This window comes from Schistocerca cancellata, chromosome 5 (genome assembly GCF_023864275.1).
Source record: "Schistocerca cancellata isolate TAMUIC-IGC-003103 chromosome 5, iqSchCanc2.1, whole genome shotgun sequence".
In the NCBI taxonomy this organism is placed as follows: Eukaryota; Metazoa; Arthropoda; class Insecta; order Orthoptera; family Acrididae; genus Schistocerca; species Schistocerca cancellata.
Window position 1 is genome coordinate 407,424,079 of NC_064630.1, and position 15,664 is coordinate 407,439,742.

A 15,664-nucleotide genomic window follows, 5' to 3' on the forward strand; every position below is an offset into this window, starting at 1 on the left:
TCGGGTGTTAACATATGGTGTGGCGTTCTAGGAGACCACATCTCTGGACCAGTTTAGTTGGCTTCCAGACAAACTGGTAGGCTGTATTTGCAATTCCTACACAATTAGCTTAATTTTGGGCCTCTCCTATAAGAAGTTCCACTTCAGTTAGCTGTGAGGCAATGGTTTCAGCACGATGGTGCACCACCCCATTATTTTAGAGGGGTTAGGGAATATCTCAACAATGTGTACCTTGAACGGTGGACAGGTCGTGTTGGTTGCATTCGACGCCCAGCAGACACAGATTTAAGAACCAGGTTTTAAATTGGAAGACATTTCCAGGGGTAGGTGTGTACTCTGACCACAATCTATTGGTTATGAACTGTAGATTAACACTGAAGGAACTGCAAAAAGGTGGGAATTTAAGGGGATGGGACCTGGATAAACTGACTAAACCAGAGGTTGTACAGAGTTTCAGGGAGAGCTTAAGGGAACAATTGACGGAATGGGGGTAAGAAATACATTAGAAGAAGAATGGGTAGCTTTGAGGGATGAAGTAGTGAAGGCAGCAGGTGATCAAGTAGGTAAAAAGACGAAGGCTAGTAGAAATCCTTGGGTAACAGAAGAAATATTGAATTTAATTGATGAAAGGAGAAAGTATAAAAATGCAGTATATGAAGCAGGCAAAAAGGAATACAAACGTCTCAAAAATGAGATCGACAGGAAGTGCAAAATGACTAAGTAGGGATGGCTAGAGGACAAATGTAAGGATGTAGAGGCTTATCTCACTAGGGGTAAGATAGATACTGCCTACAGGAAAATTAAAGAGACCTTTGGAGAAAAGAGAACCACTTGTATGAATATCAAGAGCTCAGATGGAAACCCAGTTCTAAGCAAAGAAGAGAAATCAGAAAGGTGGAAGCAGTATATAGAGGGCCTATACAAGGGCGATGTACTTGAGGACAATATTATGGAAATGGAAGAGGATGTATATGAGATGAAATGGGTGATATCATACTGTGTGAAGAGTTTGACAGAGCACTGAAAGACCTCAGTCGAAACAAGGTCCCGGGAGTACGGTACGAGAGGGTGGAGATCTCTTTTGAATAGCACGTTGCATGGCATCCCAGATATGCTTAATAATGTTCCTGTGTGGGAGGTTGGTAGCCAGCGGAAGTGTTTAAACTCAGAATAAAGTTCCTGGAACCACTCTGTAGCAAATCTGGATGTACGGGGTGTTACATTGCCCTGCTGGAATTGCCCAAGCCCGTCGGAATGCACAATGGACATTAATGGATGCAGATGATTAGACACAATACTTACGTACGTGTCACCTGTCAGAGTCGTATTTAGACGTGTCAGGGGCCTCATATCACTCCCACTGCACTCACCTCACACCATTACAGAGCCTCCACCAGCTTCAACAGTCCCCTGACCACATGGATTCATGAGGTTGTCTCCATACCCGGACACGTCAATCCACCCGATACAATTTGAAATGAAACTCGTCAGACCAGGCAACATATTTCCAGTCATCAACGGCCCAGGCGAGGCGTAAAGCTTTGTGTCGTGCAATCATCAAGGGTACACGAGTGGGCCTTTGGCTCCGAAAGCCCATATCGATGATGTTTCGTTGAATGGTTCGCACGTTCACACTTGTTGATCGCCCAGCATTGAAATCTGCAGCAGTTTACGGACGTGTTGCACTTCCGTCACGTTTAACGATTCTCTTCAGTCGTCGTTTGTCCGTTCTTGCAGGATCTTTTTCCGGCGGCAGCGATGTCAGAAATACGATGTTTTACCGGATCCCTGATATTCACAGTACACTCGTGAAATGATCGCACGTGAAAATCCCCCCTTCATTGCTCCCTCGGAGATGCTGTGTCCCATCGCTCGTGCGCCGACTATAACGCCATGTTCAAACTCACTTAAATTTTGATAACCTGCCATTGTAGCAGCAGTAACCGATCTAACAACTTCTCCAGACGCTTATTGCCTTATACAGGCGTTGCCGACCGCAGCGCCGTATTCTGCGTCTTTAAATATCTCTGTATTTGAATACGCATGCTTGTGCCAGTTTCTTTTGATATATACCAACAGTGGAAGGCCCCGCACAGCCCTCCGACAAGGAGGGGCGTGTGCTACGTACGGTGGAAGAAACTTATGGGATCAGTGTGCGACGGGCGATGAGCGACAGCAGAAGGCGTGTCTCACTGTCTTATCTGCGGGGTACTTCGTGTACAATTATTGTACCCATATCGACCACGGCGCTTTCAGGCCCTAAGCCCGCAGGATCACCCTAGCAGATGGCGGTTGCAGACGTGTGTCGCAGATAGACTGTTCACATTCAAAATTTTTATTTACCGATGGCAGGATTCACAAGAGACGGTTTTGTGAATTTCCATAACCAGTATTTATGGGCAGATGCAAATCCCCAAGCAATTCGGGAAAGAAGCATCAACAACCGATTCTCAATCAGCGTATGGCCAGGAGTACATGGTGATAGATTAACAGTGTCATACATGCTACCACAAAAGTTACTGGGGCTCATTATCTAGACTTTCACATTAATGTATTGCCTACCTTGCAGGGGGCAGCAACGAATACAAATGTGGTTCATGCACACTTTTGTCACAAAGGTTCAAATGGCTCTGAGCACTATGGGACTCAACTTCTGAGGTCATTAGTCCCCTAGAACTTAGAACTAGTTAAACCTAACTAACCTAAGGACACCACACACATCCATGCCCGAGGCAGGATTCGAACCTGCGACCGTAGCGGTCTCGCGGTTCCAGACTGCAGCGCCTAGTACCGCACGGCCACTTCGGTCGGCCCTGTCACAAAGGGCGCGAACATCTGACGCAGGCATTTCAGGACCGCTGGACTGGTCGGGGAGTCCCACAACTTGGCCTGCTCCTTCCCCAGATCTGAATCCCATAGACTTCTGGTTATGGGAACACTTGAAAGAATTGGTCTACACCATGCGGATCAACGATATTCGGGCACTACAGGATCCCGTCTTCAATGCTTGCTATCAGGTGAACTGAGAACAGGCTATACTTCAAAGGGTGCGTCATTCCTTACGCCAGAGGGCAGAGGAGTGCATTGTCATGAATGGACGCCACTTTGAACACCTCCTGTAAACATGTGTCTATCGCGTAAAATGTGTATTTTCGAACCCATCTTTATTGGACTTCCGTTTCTTGTTTCGATAAGTGCTACCACCTTTCAAAGTATTCGACATTAAAGTTCGTGGCGCCCTCCATTGGTAATGTTGGAATTCAGTACGGTGGTGGCCCATCCTTAGTTTTGTTGACAGCTTCCACTCTCGCAGGCATACGTTCAATCAGGTGCTGGAAGGTTTCCTGGGGAATGACAGCCCATTCCTCACGGAGTGCTGCACTGAGGAGAGGTATCGATGTCGGTCGATGAGACCTGCCACAAAGTAGGCGTTCCAAAACATCCCAGAGGTGTTCTATAGGATTCATATCAGGACTCTGCGCAGGACACTCCATTACAGGGATGATATTGTCGTGTAACCACTCCGCCACAGGCCGTGCATTATGAACAGTATACAGAGAAGTTGCAGCATTAGAAAATTGTAGCGAAATGCAGGAAGATCTGCAGCGGATAGGCACTTGGTGTAGGGAGTGGCAACTGACCCTTAACATAGACAAATGTAATGTATTGCGAATACATAGAAAGAAGGATCCTTTATTGTATGATTATATGATAGCGGAACAAACACTGGTAGCAGTTACTTCTGTAAAATATCTGGGAGTATGCGTGCGGAACGATTTGAAGTGGAATGATCATATAAAATTAATTGTTGGTAAGGCGGGCACCAGGTTGAGATTCATTGGGAGAGTCCTTAGAAAATGTGGTCCATCAACAAACGAGGTGGCTTACAAAACACTCGTTCGACCTATACTTGAGTATTGCTCATCAGTGTGGGATCCGTACCAGGTCGGGTTGACGGAGGAGATAGAGAAGATCCAAAGAAGAGCGGCGCGTTTCGTCACAGGGTTATTTGGCAATCGTGATAGCGCTACGGAGATGTTTAACAAACTCAAGTGGCAGACTCTGCAAGAGAGGCGCTCTGCATCGCGGTGTAGCTTGCTCGCCAGGTTTCGAGAGGGTGCGTTTCTGGATGAGGTATCGAATATATTGCTTCCCCCTACTTATACCTCCCGAGGAGATCACGAATGTAAAATTAGAGAGATTAGAGCGCGCACAGAGGCTTTCAGACAGTCGTTCTTCCCGCGAACCATACGCGACTGGAACAGGAAAGGGAGGTAATGACAGTGGCACGTAAAGTGCCTTCCGCCACACACCGTTGGGTGGCTTGCGGAGTATAAATGTAGATGTAGATGTAGATAAACAGGTGCTCGATCGTGTTGAAAGATGCAATCGCCATCCCCAAATTTCTCTTCAACAGTGGGAAGCAATAAGGTGCTTAAAACATCAATGTGGGCCTGTCCTGTGATAGTGCCACACAAAACAACAAGACCCCTCCATGAAAAACACGACCATGCCATAAGACAACCACCTCCGAATTTTACTGTTGGCACTACATACGCTGACAGATGACGTTCACCGGGCATTCGCCATACCCACACCCAGCCATAGCATCGCCACATTGTGTACCATGATTCGTCACTCCAAACAATGTTTTTTTACTGTTCAATACCCCAATGTTTATGCTCCTTACACCAAGCGAGGCGTGGTTTGGCATTTACTGGCTTGATGTGTGGCTTATGAGCAGTTAATCGACCATGAAATCCAATTTTTCTCACCTCCTTCGTAACTGTCATAGTACTTGCATTGAATCCTGATGCAGTTTGAAATTCCTGTGTGATGATCCGGATAGACGTCTGCCAGTTACACATTACGACCCTCTTCAACTGTCGGTGGTCTCTGTCAGTCAACAGACGAGGTCGGTCTGTACGCTTTTGTGCTGTACGTGTCCCTTCACGTTTCCACTTCACTATCACATCGGAAACAGTGGACCTAGGGATGTTTAGGAGTGTGGAAATCTCACGTACAGACGTATGACAAAAGTGACACCCGGTCACCTGACCGCGTTCGAAGTCCGTGAGTTCCGCGGAGCGCCCGATCCTGCTCTCTCGCCATCTCTAATGACTGCTGAGGTCGCTGATATGGAGTTCCTGGCAGCACAATGCACCTAATATCAAAAACCTATGTTTTGGGGGTGTCCGGATACTTAAGAATTTCTGTTTGTTTTTACGCTATCTGAATGTCCTGACACTGAATTGCCAATTCGTCTGCAAAATCATTTAAGCAGTCTGGCTAAATATTGGTTCTTCCTATTTCAAATGCTCTATCGATTTTAAGAACCGACGTCAGGTGTCAGCAGTCTTGGATTATTTCTTGTAACACGTAGTTGAGAGTGAATGGAGAGTTTCTATCACCCTGTCAGTCTCTTGTTTTAATTTCAAGAACTTCCTAAACTCCTGTTCTGGATTTTATATCAGATTTTGCGTCAGTTAGTATTTCATTAATAATTGCTCTGGACAAGATCTGTTTTTATAAATAGTTGTTTCTTGTCATTGGTTCCTTATCTCGAAATATTTAGTTTGTGATCGCTCTTCTGTGTTCAGTATTTTTTCTCAAGAAAAGTTTCTGAATGCCTACATAGTAAAAACTCTTTATTTGTGTTAGCTCTCTCGTAATAATAAAATGGAAGTTTCTTTCCGAATAGTTCGCACATTACTAACAGTTTCAGGCAAGAACATTTCTATTAACGAGCAAATAATTCTTGTAAAATAGTGATATTTTACAAGAATTGTGGAAGAAACGCATTTTTAACAAAATGGCGCCAACCGCCGAAATCTCGAAATGCTGACGAAGTACTTGCGTGAGTACAAGCGGACAGCGGCCGCAGAGCGCCCCTACAGTGGGTCGCTGACCGCCTGCAGGTGGTGCAGCTGCTTTAACTAGCGTAGCTCGCTCGCGCTGTTCAAATGGTTCAAATGGCTCTGAGCACTATGGGACTTAACTTCTAAGGTCATCAGTCCCCTAGAACTTAGAACTACTTAAACCTAACTAACCTACGGACATCGCACACATCCATGCACAAGGCAGGATTCGAACCTGCGACCCTAGCGGTCGCGAGTTCCAGACTGTAGCGCCTAGAACCGCTCGGCCACCCCGGCCGGCGGAATGTCTGTCTCGGCTCGCAATGGAGCGTCTCCGTAAATCCGTCATTATTCGGTGTTCGCGTATTCCTGTTCCTAATGGACTCAATGTCTGCATTTCCTGATAACTAGCACGAAGGCCCCTCAATCAAGGATAGTTCCCTTCTACAAAGTTTTATATATCGTTTATTTTCCAGTCTTAGTTGTATATTTCGAAGTATGACCAGTTTAGATCTCCCTGGATTTTAGTCATAGTATATATATAGCTGTCATCTCTGTATTAGAACTAGAATATCGTCAGTTCCAACACAAATTTATTTTAACCTATTGGGTTATACAGATGGCCAACAGCCGACTGCAGGTTTTAAGTCCTTTATTATACTGCCGGCTGTGAGAAGGGCCGAGCAGCTATGACTTCTTCTTAGTGCTCCTTCTTCTCTGTTAATAGAAGGCACGACATATTATATACCATTGCAAAGCTGAGAAAACTACTTAGTGGTGTACAACTCACTCGATTTCTTTCGCTATTTTGGAAGTTATAAGCAATCGTTTTCAGATTTTCTTAGGTATATCCCCACCCCCAATCCCATCAAGAAAACACCCCCCAAAGATTGTGTGGCGTGCAAAATAATGAAGAATAAAAGCGATACACGGTTTGAGTGTGAGAAATGTTGCCTTCTTCGGGTATAACATATCAACAAAAACTACTAAAACAGTATTATCTTCACTCCTTGCCACTTCGAGAAATTGGAGGAATAGACTTATAGAGAATTCCTATGAAAAATATTATATGATTTTGAGAAACGTGTGTAAGAAAAAATATGCTGACTTTCGTAAATTTAAATAGTAAACATAGGATCGATTATGGAGAAAATACTTGTAAGTCAATAGATTAAATGATGAACATGCCTATATAGATGAACATGCCTATATAGTAGTAATCATTTTATTGTTTCTCAAGGTATTCACATTTAAATGCTTCAGACACTCTTGCATGCATCCGAACCAATCCTTGAAATATATATATATATATTTTTTTCAATGATGTTGGCCTGTCAGGCTTGGTTTTGGAAGGATTCAACAACTTCTTGGAGTGACAAAATTCCTAGCCATGCATTTTTCGTTCAACATAAAGGAAAAAACAAGAAGTTATTACGCGAAAAAGCTGATGACTATAGCCAATAAGACCTGAATTCGGCGTTTTTTTCCGTAAAGCAATTACAAGAGATGTTCCGAAAGTGAGTTTCGTCAATGTTTTTGAAAGACAATATGGTACACCAGATAATAAAACAAACGCCATATGAATCCACACCCTTGCTTGTTCATAAGGGGCGTCAGCAGAGGAGGAATGACACATGCGCAGAGAGCCGAAGAAGAGAGAGTAGCAGCAAACCAGCGGCCTGGGTTATTCGACTTGTAACGGCTCTTTAGAGAGTGGCTATACAGAAACGAATATTAGATAAAATTCTACAATACGAAATGACATAAGAGCTAAAAAACGGTAGCAGTATTTCGAAGTAATAGTTAGTTAAAATTTTACAAAGAGTAGTTATTCGAAATAGAGTAACGCAAAATAGTATAAAGGGAATCCAAGGAGGACATAACAGAGCTGCGTTTTGTTTTGAATGTAATATATAAACCCAATGCGCAGCAATGTTAGGTCTCTTGAGCTTTTGTTTTCAGCGGTGGCGACTGTGTTCTTAGTTCTTTCGCTGTAGTCGGAATTTTGGTACTAGAAGCCTAATTAAATTGCATTTTTAGAACTGTATTAGACATTGGAGTGATGTATAATATATTATTTCGGTATAAATTCAAAGACGGAATCAATTAGAGGTGACTGAGTGTATGAACATTGATATTCAAGTTAATGGTGATTGTACGTGTTAAAAGAAACTCTATGATCGTATACTTATGATTGTGAAGAGATTTATTGACAATATGGAAACTTTTATGTTGAATTAGGACTTTATTCGCTGTATGCGAATTATTAAGGAGTATTGGGACCGAATATAGTTTGGACCTTATCACACTTGTATCTTTGCCGCTCGTTGTCAAGGAGATTCCGCTAATAAACGAGAAGTGAAAAATAGTGCTCGTTAAAAGATTAAACTTGTGCTGAACAGACATTGAAAGGATTCGAACCCATAATTAATATCGTGTCGTGAGAACTGGGAAGCTTAGACATTGTAAGGCCCAGAGACATTTTTATAATTTATCGGACATTAATGGCAAAGGACAGTTTCATGGGGAAGCATATCGTTGGTGATAGGTACATGAAGGAATGTAGTACTGACTGACTATTATCATACCGAAACAATGCACACTAGGATCAACTCTCCTTTCATTGGTCTCCTGGTGCCATCTCTCATTAATTCAAGAACTTAAGCGTGTCAATAAAACAGAAATATACGAGACATTCCCAGTGTTTACTAAATTCCACAATCAGCTGGTACATAGACAATAATATCTGTGAACATTCAAGGGTTATTGAAGGAAGCCGATAAACCTTTTTACAAACAGATTTAATAGTTCAACGAATGCATACAGACTGCTAAAGTAACTAAATCAAATTACTCAAGGAAAAAAATTAATAAAAATAGACTATAACTCAATTGATATCTTACTCCAGACTAATAAAAAAACTGTCTTTGGATCCGTCGTAGTTGAAAGTGTATGAAATATCTCTGGAAAAACGCGGTCAATTTTCAACTGCTAGTTCACACGACTAGACTCACAACGTGATTCAGAGATGTTTTATGCCCGACCCACACGGCAGGGAATGGTTCTTAACTAACCGGGACAATATATACACAAACTTTTGAGATCAGCTTCGCTGCCGGGGAGCGGCGAACGGCGAAGCGATATCTGTGCAGTCGCGACGGCGGTGGGTGTGCGTGCATAGACCACACATGACAATGGCAATCGTGTACTGACAACGTGGTCGCCAGTGTAAGTGCATGCTGTTATCCAGTGCGAACAGACACATGGGACCAGTGTGTCCCTAATCCATGAACGTCTTTTTTTTTTGTCTTTTTGAGTCATCAGTCTTCTGACTGGTTTGATGAGGGCCACCAGGAATTCCTCTCCTATGCCAACCTCTTCATCTCAGAGTAGCGCTTGCAAACTACGTCCTCAATTATTTCCTAGATGTATTCCAATCCTGTCTTCCTCTACAGGTTTGTGTCCTCTACCGCTTCCTCTTCTGGCATGGAAGTAATTCCCTGGTTTCTTAACAAATGTCCTATCATCCTGTCCTTTCTCCTTGTCAGTGTCTTCCACATATTCCTTTCCTCTACTATTCTGCGCAGAACCTCCTCATTCCTTACCTTATCAGTCCACCTAGTTTTCAACATTCGTCTGGAGCACCACATCTCAGATGTTTCGATTCTCTTCTGTTCTGGTTTCCCCACAGTCAATGCTTCACTACCATACAACGATGAGCTCCATACGTACCTTCTCAGAAATTTTTTCCTCAAATTAAGGCCTATGTCTGATATTAGTAAACTCCTCTTGACCAACATCTTCTTACCACTGCTAGTCTGCTTTTGATGTCCTCTGCTCCACCCATCATTGGTTATTTTGTTGCCTAGGTAGTAGAATTCTAGGATTCCTTAATTCCACCTACTTCGTGACCATCAATCCTGATTATATGTTTCTCGCTGTTCTTATTTCTAGTGCTTCTCATTACTTTCGTCTTTCGTCGATTTACTCTCAATCCATATTCTATACCCATTAGACTATTCATTCCATTCAGCAGATCATGTAATTCGTCACTTTCTCTCAGGATAGCAATGTCATCAGCGAATCGTGTAATTGACATCCTTTCACCTTGGATTCTACTTCCATTCTTGAACTTTTTTTTATTTCCACGTCTACAGACCGTGTGTGGTGAGGAGTTCTCGTTTCGTCCAATGGTTGGTTGCTGGTGCTGCATGTTCAGAAAAGAAGGGCAGAGTGTGGATGATGAAGGTCGAAGTGAGCGTCCCTCCACATCAATCTTTCAAATCAACATTACTAGAGCACAGGACATGGTGTTTGCGAACAGGCACACAATCGTGTCAGACGTAGCGTCCATACTGCGTTTTGTCCATGCTCAGGCCCATCATTATCTCCAAGATAAGTGCCGAGAACTCTGAAGTCGGATCACAAGAGCACACGCAGTACACACAAGAGGTAAATGAGTTCCGATCCACGATCATCATAGGCAGTGAGGGATGGGAACACCACTTCACTCCCAAATCCAAGGCCGTCTCAATGACGTGGAAGCATACCAGTTCACCACTGAGGTAATAATTCTAAGTGTCAACCCCTTTAGGGCAGAGGTGGCCCTATCAAATGACCCGCTTGGTCCCCGGATTTGACGCCGGGTTTCTTTCTGTTGGGACATTTAAAAGATAAGGCGCCCAGCAAGTGCCAACAGGCCGTGAAGGCAACGTCGACCGCATCAGAAACGCCTGTGTGGACATTCCCACACACACATGCTTCTGCCATGTGTACGATCATTTGACAAGCGGATCACTAAGTGTAATGAATACGGCGGTACTATGTTTGAACACTTACTGTAATTGGAAAAGCAGAGTAGCATTCGCAACGAGCCACGGCCACTGTGGCGCGTAAAGTAGTCTCCTGTTCGGTATGTCGGACGAATACAACTTTTCGAATGGGGTTTTTAGTTAGAAGTTACGAAATACTGGTCTGTCCTATCCTCGCAGCATGGAGGTGGGGACCCACTTGCTATTAGATATTGAAGGGCCATTGAGTATCATGTTTCTCCGATTACAGCGCCGTCATGATGCAATGAAAAAAATGCTTCGGACAAAACATATGTAGATTTTGCAGTAGACTTGTAATCTGCAGTAAAAAGAACGAGGGTTCACATTGAAGATTTCAAAGTTCCCCCCGTCACCCACTCACAGGGTGGTATGACGGGTTGTTTTCAGTATCACTGTATGTCTCACTCCGAGATAAACAAATTTTAATCATAACATTTTTTGAGCCGATGTGTAGTTTTTGAGGTATTTCAATGTCTTCAGTTAAAATTAACCCCCTGTGTATGTGGAGCCTGTTCTTTCGGACATGTACGAAAGAACAGACACCAAATATATAAAATTCAGACGAGGACGACCAATGCACACCAGGCTCGAATTCTTACTGGAATCGGCGAAATGCCGGGCGTAATGAGAATGATGGGCAAGGGGCGCTACATTAGTGGTGTGTTGATAAGTTCAGAATTAGGGTAGTCCGTGCAGGTTCGCTGAGCTTTGTGTACGGATGGCTTAGGAGCCAAAGCATCTGGGACCCGGGTTCGAATCCCGCTGCAGCACAAATTTTCGACTTTCCTCAGTGATTTTAAATCAATACCCACTCGCAGCCAATGTCCGTAGCCCCTTTTTGTCCCGGGAGTTAGTCGGAGCCTATACCTCAAAACTCTATGTAGTCAGATTCTATATGGGGCGCGTAAAAAATTTCCGATGAGGGCATTGCTGCAGCGTGTATGCAACGTGGCGCGGCTTCGAAGCGGCTATATAAGCACCGACAGGTATGCAGACGATAAATGTGGCATTCGTGTCTTTAGGACGTGCGTGTGGTAAATGCGGAAACATGAACTATGACCAACTGTTACCAAATGCGTCCAAACAGAACCAACGTGCTATTACTCTTTTCTTGCATGCCGAAGGACAAACACCAGTAGATAGCGATCCGAGGATGAAAAATGTGTATGGGGCAGCACGTCTCTCGAAAAACACCGTTGTGGAATGATGTGCCAATTTCCACGCTTGTCGCGGTTCGACACAAGACACAAGACGCCGGTCGATCTGGGAGGCCAGCCTCATCCATTAGGGACAGGTGGGAGACACTCAACCAGCCGCCCCATAGTCATGACGTCTCCCCATGCGGTTATCACGCCTCCAGTCCCTTAAAGGCGTCGAAGGGGCGACGATTCTTGTCGGACGGGCAAGTATATCAGCTAGTTATGGACTCCTTCGAACAGCAGGACACGATGTGTTACGAAATGGGTATTTTGAACCTAGTGTGTCGTTGCAATGATTGCCTCACTGCTCACCATGATTCTGCCTGACTGCTATACCGATTCTGGAAGGTGCGGCCTTCGAGCAGAAACTTTTTAATTGCCCCTTACATACCACTCGTAGCCGCAATCACTCTGAATAATAATCGCACACAATTCAAATAAACATAATTCAAATCCGTACTGTTTAAGCACGTTCCTGTATTACGTGAGTCATTCTCCATGCACTTTTACCCTCAGTCACCCTTCACGTCAAGCAGTACTGGAGTCTAATCTCCAATAGTAGCAAGTCACATGATAGAAAAGGTAAGGCTTCCTTATAAGCGGATGATCTGAACAGCCAATGGGAGACGAGAAACGTATTTCTCAGCTGTTTCAAATTTTCGGCCCCACACCTATCGCGTGATCACGGCAAAATAAGTGTGTCCCACTTCAGTTCCTTTTTTATATAAATGATATACCCTCTAGTATTACAGGTGATTCTAAAATATTTCTGTTTGCTGATGACGCTAGCTTGGTAGTAACGGATGTTGTGTGCAACACTGGCTCTGTTTCAAATAGTGCAGTTCACGACCTAAGTTCATGGCTGGTAGAAAATAAACTAACATTAAATCATAGTAAGACTCAGTTTTTACAGTTTCTAACACAAAGCTCAACAAAACCCGACGTTTTAATTTCACAGAATGGGCATATGGATAGTGAAACAGAACATTTAAAATCTCTAGGAGTTCAGATAGATAGTAAACTGTCGTGGAAGCCCATGTTCAGGACCTTGCTCAAAGACTTAATGCTGCAATTCTTACTATCTGAAGTAAGTGATAGTTCTACACGAAAAGTAGTCTACTTTGCTTATTTTCATTCCCTTACGTCGTAGAGTATTATATTTTGGATTACTCTTCCCATTCTCAAAGGATATTTCTGGTTCAGAAATAGTTTGTTTAGCAATAAGTGGTGTAAGTTATCGAACCTCTGTCGACCCCTGTTCATTAGTCTGGGTATTCTGACATTGGCCTAACAATATGTATTTTCTTGACTGTCCTTTCTTGTTAACAATATCAGCTGTTTACCAAGAATTAGCAGCTTTCACTCAGTTAATACTAAGCCTAAATCCAATGTGCATTTGGTTCGCACTTCCTCCAGTCTTGTGTAGAAAGGTGTGCAGTATACTGCTGCATCCATTTTCAGTAAGCTACGACAAGAATTCAAGGACATTAACTGTAATCCACGCGCATTCAAATCGAAACTAAAAAATCTCCTCATGGGTCATTCCTTCTATTCTGTCGAGTAGTTTCTAGAAAAATTAAGTTGATTCCTGTGTTATATTGTTGATTGCGTTTACATAAACTTACGGCTTGTCTTTTATTAGGTTCATAAACATTTTGTTTTATCTGCTTTTTCTTTTATGTTGTAATTTCATGTACTGACACGTTCCATGACCTTGGAGATTTGCTCCTCAGTTTGGTCCTACGGAATTAGAAGTGTAAAATAAAAAATAAAAAAATTGCAGATTCAATATACATTACTTGATCAAAAGATCCGGACAACGCCACGTAGTGCGCAGTTGACTTTTACGTGTCATGAGGGGCAGACCCGCCATTATTTAAGAGAGGAGTGGAGTGCCGTATTATCAGTAGGGAAGCAGTGACACAGCAGAATGGGTCGTTAGGGAAAGCCCAGTGAGTCTGAACATGGACTAATCACTAGATGTCAGCTGAGTAACAAACATCTACCGTAGGTGGACCGTCAAATAACATCCCAAATTGTCACAAACTATTTTATATTCTGGAACACCGTAGCTTCTTAAATGCATAGTGTTAGGAAGAACTGCACTAACAGTTGGTAAAATTGTTGTTTATTAAAAGACAAACGGTTTCGAGACATATAGCCGCATCGTCAGGTGCATCTACATGATAAAAAGCAAAATACGGTGTTATCACACTTTGTGGATATGAAAATTAATAAAGGAAAATTTAAAATATACTCACAACGTTAGAATATCATAACCATACCCATCGCTTCTATTCAGAAATTACTATTCAGTGAATATTGTCAATTCTATGGTGAGCGAAAGGTAAAGAAGACGCGCTCATTCTTTACAATTTGCCTGTATGTAAAAACAAAAAAGAAATTTTTTTATAGTGAGTTTTTAAAAAGCGGCCTTTTTGATGAAAAAATTGTCACTGTTAACATGATTTGTCGCGTCACTATGCAAATTACTATGTGGAAAGTATCAGGTTGCAATGTATTACCTGTGTGACGGCAGCGCTGGTCGGTACAGGGCAAAGCAAAAGCAGCCCGCGCGTACGACGAAGAGAGACTTGCTGGTTGGCGGAGCGGAAGCTATCTGTGTGGACAGTTTGACGCCATATACTCATAACTAGGAGCGCTGGGTCGCTTCCTTTACAAGCGAGAATAATAGTGTACTTTATCGCCAAGCCGGCCCCTTTTCAAAAATTTTTAGCAACCGCTCAGTTGTTTTTCTTTTTAGGTGCAGGCAAATTTTAAATAATGAAGCACGTCTTCTTTACCTTTCGCTCGCCATAGATTTGACGATGTTCACTGAACAGCAAATATTGGCTGGCCGCGGTGGCCGAGCGGTTCTAGGCGCTTTAGTCCGGAACCGCGCGACTGCTACGGTCGCAAGTTCGAATCCTGCCTCGGGCATTGATGTGTGTGATGTCCTTAGGTTACTTAGGTTTAAGTAGTTCTAAGTTCTAGGGGACTTATGACCTGAGACGTTAAGTCCCTTAGTGCTCAGAGCCATTTAAGTAAATTTTGACTAGGAGCAATGGGTATGCCTATGATCTGTTACCGTTGTGAGAATTTTTAGATTTCCTTCATTAATTTTAATGTCCATAAAATGTGTGACACTGTACTTTACTTTTTACCATGTAGGTTGCACCTGATGATGCGGCTTTATGCTGCGAAACCAGTTTTGTTTTAATAAACAACAATTTTACCAGCTGTTAGTGCAGTTCTTCCTGACATCATGCCAAATTGTGGCTGAGAAGAACTCCAACCTTCTTTCGCAGCCAGGGGAGATTCGTGTTGTCCAAAAATCGCCACCGGCAATGCATACCATCAAACGCTGACACAGCGTGCCTGAGTGACTCGTGCGGCTACGGCAGGCGGACTGAACAGGTGGACCTCATGGACTGTCGGATGGGGCCCATCGAGCATTGCGGATGGTGGCTATAAAAAAAATCATATAAAATCAGTCGAAGGAATCACTCGTGAGTTCCATAGTACTCCCAGCAGTACATCTAACGCAATGATCGCGCTTAGGGAGTGAAAAAGACTGTGACACCACGGCAGAGCAGCTCCTTGTAACCCACACATTTGTGTAATCAGTTCTAAGCGACGCTTGATGCGGTGTAGAGCGACGCCACTGAATAGTGGATAACTGGAAATGAGAGATCTGGAGTGATGAATCACGCTATACCCTGTGGCAATTCGATGGAAGGGTTTGGGTATGGCGAATGTGTAGTGCACAACAGAG